The sequence below is a fragment of the Alexandromys fortis genome, unplaced genomic scaffold (genome assembly GCF_014885135.2).
Source record: "Alexandromys fortis isolate MF-2015 unplaced genomic scaffold, M_Fortis_MF-2015_v1.1 scaffold_168, whole genome shotgun sequence".
Classification (NCBI taxonomy): Eukaryota; Metazoa; Chordata; class Mammalia; order Rodentia; family Cricetidae; genus Alexandromys; species Alexandromys fortis.
The window spans coordinates 2,539,807-2,545,806 of record NW_026068058.1 but is presented as its reverse complement, the minus strand read 5'-3'; positions in this window follow the sequence as shown (position 1 = coordinate 2,545,806).

Below are 6,000 nucleotides of genomic sequence, written 5' to 3'. Positions count from 1 at the left end.
GAGGGGTGCACCCACACACTGAGACAATGGGGATGTTCTATCGGGAACTCACCAAGGCCAGCTGGCCTGGATCTGAAAAAGCCTGGGATAAAACCAGACTCGCTGAACATAGTGGAAAATGAGGACTACTGAGAACTCAAGAACAATGGCAATGGGTTTTTGTTTCTACTGCACGAACTGGCTTTGTGGGAGCCTAGGCAGTTTGGATGCTCACCTTACTAGGCCTGGATGGAGGTGGGTGGTCCTTGGAATTCCCACAGGGCAGGGAACCCTGATTGCTCTTTGGGCTGACGAGGGAGGGGGATTTGTTTGGGGGAGGGGGAAGGAAATGGGAGGCAGTGGTGGGGAAGAGACAGAAATCTTTAATAAATAAATAAATAAATAAATAAGAGAGATCTCATATTAACAACTTAGCAGCTCACCTGAAAGCTCTAGAACAAAAGGAGTAAATAATCCTCAAAAGGAGTAGATGAGAAGAAATAAGCAAACTCATGACTAAAATCAATAGATAGAGACAACAATAAGCAACACATAGAGTCAATGAAATAAAGTGTTGGTTCTTTGAGAAAATCAGTAAAATTGACAAACCCTTAGTCAAATTAACTAAAAGGAGAAGAGAGAATGTCCAAATTCACAATTTTATAGATAAAAACGGGAATATAACAGCAGGCATAATGGCATACTTTAAAAAACCTGTAATCTATCAAATTGGAAAATCTTAAAGAAATGGATAATTTTCTTAAAATATACCACTTACAGAAGTTAAATCAAAATCATATAATCCATTTAAACAGACCTTTAACCAGCCAGTGAGATAAAATCGATAAATAAGTCTCCCAAAATAAATAAATAAATAGAAAGAAAGAAAGAAAGAAAGAAAGAAAGAAAGAAAGAAAGAAAGTTAGTTAGTTCAGTCCAGGGCCAGATGCTTTTAGTGCAGAATTCTACAAAACTTTTAAGGAAGAGCTAACCTAAATAGTCCTCAAATTATTCCACAAAATAGAAACAAAAGGAATGTTGCTTAATTCTTTTTTATGAAGCCACAGTTACTGTGATACTCAAACCACATGAAGACCCAACAAAGAATGAGTTACTTACAGACCAATCTCCTTTATGAACACAGATGCAAAACTTCTCAGAAAAAAAAAAAAACCCTTGCAGACTGAATTTAAGGCCACTTGAAAAGGTCATTCACGCTGATAAAGCAGGCACCGAGAAGGTGAGAGGCTGCCCCTTTCATAGCTGAAGGGGGCTCCCCATTTTAGAGGCTGCTTAAGTCCTGGATCTCCTCCCACTGTCTTTCCCTGTTATATGCTTTGTTTGTTTGTTTAACTAGATTTTTAAAAGGAATGGCTGTTTCAACAGCTATAAACCATTAAGAGAAAGAAACCATATCTTCTCTTAACAAATATTTGGTAATAATCTTCAGGGTCTTAGGTGGGCTGGCTTTGTTAATCGTTTCTGAAAGCTGTAGGCCATAGACATTTTGCCCAGGCCAGAAAACAACAGTCTTGACCCTGGTCTTGTTTCTTTCTTGCTGCTCTTTTGTATTGATTCTTTCATCTTCATGAACTCCTGGACTCCGAGAATGGACACAAATAGCTCTGTGCAGGAAACCCATTACATGTTTTCTTCCAGCCTTCCCTGGGAGCTGAAATAAAACCATAGGGGGAGAGCATACCAAAAGGAGGCTCCGGGTAAATCTCCATTCTTCCTGTTCAGCTCTGCTCAGTGATCGTGACCTTGGGGGTTATTCCTACTCAAGGCCACAGCCTCCCTGTCAATGGTCATTGTAGTTACATTTAGCCCCTGCGGTGGGGGGTGGGTCTCTTCTGAAAGTCTTCTCTTGTGTTCTGTGAGGTATCCAGTTCCTGTCTTCTACCTGTACTGTTAAAAGATTTTTCTAGCTTTTCTTTTCAGTGTCTATGGACAGACTTGTTGGTGTCTGTCAGTGTTCGCTTATTTCCCACCTCCTTTCTGTTGTCTCTAGGCTTCAGGCCACGTGGCTCTCATTGTACCCTAGTGGACTCCTCTAAGTACAGACCCAAATCCAGTGCAAGAGCGCAGACACTTACTATGAAGGAGGCTGCATTCTTAAAGGCAATTTCCCCGTCATTAAAACAATGTGCCAATATTACTAAATTAGCTCCTTGTAATTCTTCCAAACACTAGGATTTTGCCATCAGAGGGAAAAAGCAGACCACTCCCTTTCCCTTTCAAAGTGGAAAAATTTTAAGTCTGCTGGGCTGAAGAGCTACATTTGACCCCACGGAGAAAGCTGCCAACAAATGGGTCAGTGGGTCCAGGTGGCAAAGGTTTTTGTTCAGTAACTTCCAGATGGACAAAGCTAAGCAACCATTCCTGTAGTAGTTCTTGAGATGAGGTGTAATCCCTCTTGAAAAGCCAAGGTCAAGGAACTTGTGTCTGTCGGTATGAAAAGGTGTAAATGAGTTTTGTAAATCAACAGATGGCTAGGACCTCTTGCCATCTACTGGGAGAGTCTATACTCTTGCAAGAGCCTAGACTTCTGTAGTGATGAACTTGGTTATTTTCTTCTTCTTTTTTTCCAGATGCTGCTGCAGCTGGACCTCTATTAACCACGTCACTCCTTTCCAAATTTTGCCATGAATACGCAGTGCAGATGAAGGAGCGGATCATTTTCTATTTCTGCAGCTTAAAGGTCTTTTCTGATTCATATGGACTGAGAAGTTGGAATGCCCTTATAATCTTTCTATTATTCCAAGGATGTAGCCTGAGCTACATGTCTCTTACAGAAGTGAATAGTCCTACAAGGTGGCAAACCTTATCCTTAGGTACAAAGAGCTACCTGGTGATGAAACATGACTTTATTAGTGGCTATCTCAATGATGATTATTGGAATTCCCAAAGTCCATCAGTCTTGGGTCAGGGACAATGGGGAGAGTGGGCAACTGAACTCTTGTCAACTATTGTTCTCTTCACCTCTTTTACTCACTTCAAACTCCTGGGCAAAAGTAAGTGGGACGCAGCCCAGATGATTAGAATTTTTCAGTGTTACTTAGCATTTATATGCTTTAATATATATTAAATGGGGACAAAAGCCATTATTGCTAATTTATACCACATTTGAACTGTATTTTGGTGGTCATTCTGCATGTTTTATGTTTACTTAATAATTAATAACAAATGAATTAAGTTTTTATGGCAGGTATATTGTTAAGCAACAGAAATGTTGCTCATAAGAGCATTAAATAAAGGAAGTATGCATAATCAAAATGATGCCTACTAATGCTTTGAGGTTTTCATTTTTGTTGAGGGGTGTTTTCAACTTGTGTGAGCATTAGCTATTATCAAGCCAGAAATTCTCCAATGATGTGTCATTATTTTTTCCTCTGGCATGCTGGTGAGGCAATTTTAATTCCTCCTTGGGTCTCTGTATATGAGTGGCACCTGTATACCGCTAGTCATAAGTCATTAAAATGTCATGCCCTTTAAGTGCCACTGGGAGGCTACTTTTTTTTTTTAAAAATAAGTTCTCAGTATGTTTTATAGAGAGTACAGCTTAATTCCATTAAGATGACCACTTTATTGATGAGGGGGTAGTGTTAGGAAAAGTATTGTCCAAGTTTTACTATTACACTACAGTATGGCAGAGCTCAATTGAAAATCAATGCCTGTAACATCACCTGGTACACCATACTGCTTCCTATGTAGACTGGGGCATGAAGAATATGAGAGGATGAATGCAGAAAGTGCCTGGCGGATCCTGAAGCATCACGTGACACTAACAAATATTTGCTATTAGATTAAGCGAGGTATCCATGGAATTGGCTGGGCTCTTTCTTACAGCTTTTATTTTTATACACTGTGCTTCTTCCCTCTGCTTTCTTCATATATTGCTCCAAGACCATCATCCAACAAGCACTGTAATCTCTCATTTCTGTATAATCTGAGCCAGCTCCCCAGGTACTCAGGTCTCAGCCAATACCACAGGAAGCCAGAAAGATGAATGACCTCTTTGGGTCATTTTTGTCATGAGAACAAGAAATCCACACTTTTGTACACCATCATTGATCAGGCACAAGATGCAGGTTGTCCTTGGAAGGGGTGTGATTTTCTCCAGCTGGGGCCATCCTCAAACGGCTCCACAGCTGAGGCTGGGAGAAAATTTTCATTTTCATTCCTAAGATGAAAGGAAATGTCACATGCCACATGCACCAGTTTTAGTAATAATTGTATATCTTTTTAAAATTTTGCTTCATTATACAATTTTCATATTTAAATATCTTTTCAGAGTTTATGATTTGAGCTCATCTAGTCTTATTTCAGTAGGAAACAGCACATTTTAGCTAATTGTGTTAAGGAAGAGTTGGGGCCATTTCTCTAACATCTCCAGTCTGTGATATGTCTTTCCCTCCCTAGTTCTTCTCTCCCCTAAGTGCTGGGTGAACCAAGCCTCTTTCAAAGTTCAGCCATTTGTCAGTGAGAAAAACAACCCCAGACTTGTATTTTTTTTCTTTCAATGAACATCAGTACCTTTCAAAATCCAACCTTAGACTAGTGGACATTGAGGTACTAGAGACGCCATTAGATGAAATAGGATCTACCTTGGGGCTGTGGGATTTATAGAAATAGGATCATGAGATTTATAACCATGGAGGCCTTTGGAAAGAATGTGTGTGGTCATAAATTAGTTATAGGAGTAGAAGCTACATTTCTCTGGAAGGAAGTGTGAGGCAAGGCTCTATTAGATGCTGTTAGCACAGCAGATAAGTATGCCTCATCCAAAATACTTGGGAACAGACGTGTTTCAGTTTCATTTTCAGATTTTGAATTATCTGTATTGCATAAAGTTATATTTTAGGGTTGGGGCCCACATAATTTATATTTATATAAACCCTATACTTATATCTCAAAGGCAATTTTTATATTATGTCTTAAATGCATCTTCATTGACTGTATCCAAAGGAAGAGTGTGGGATTTTGTGCAGGCGATTGACACCCGAGTTTCAAGCTTAGGGGCATTTTGGGGTTTTGATTAAAGATGCTCATTCAACGTACGCTACTATTATGCAAAATATTTTGAAATCGTGGATGTGTATGACACACACATACAAACTTTAGAGATAGAATACTGTAAAATAATCAGCATCAAAATAAAATCTAAAAGCTAAGAAACACAAAGGAATGGGAGTGACATCCTGATCTATCAACATAAGAACAGAACTCTTACCCCAAAGGCAATGAAAAACATGATGTCATATAGAGTAACCATCACTTAGGAACCCAGAGTTAGGTTACCTCGGATTCCATTCTCCAACATGATATCATTCTCATGATGTTTTTACAGCTTCAGAGCAAAGGGTCTATAAATACATTGGTAGAATCATCAGATAGCAGATCACAGAAAAGGGGGAAATCTCAGCTTTAGGTCTTGGATGTTGTCTGACCACATCTGAAACTTTCGGCTGATGGAAACTAGTGTTCTGTTTGTACATTCCCACGGATTTACCTAATCACCAAAAGATGTTAGGTCAAACAGAAATAGGCAAAGAATGACTATGAAAGGGGCTAAATGCAGCCCAACATAAACTGTGATTAACCTTTACACCTGCAGCATTCCGACCTCACCACAATCACTGAACTTCTAATCAGTGGATCAGCCTTGTAGAAGGTCCAACATGAGGAGCAGTGCTCTTTTGTTTGTTATTTGCTTGCTTTCTTAAATTATTTTGTTTTTGTTTCTTGCCTCCATCATCAAATGTCTAAGTCCTACACATCTATCATCTATCTATCTATCTATCTATCTATCTATCTATCTATCTATCTATCTATCTACCTAGTCTCACTCTGTAGCTCTGGCTAGCTTGGAATTCACTATGTATTCCAGGCTAGTCTCAAACCCCAGAGATCTATCTGTCTCTGCCTCCCATATGCAGTAATTAAAGGTGTGTGCCACCACAAAACACTTCTCTGAACAAAAGCTGATTCAGTTGAGCATAAAACATGACTCTCAACTTT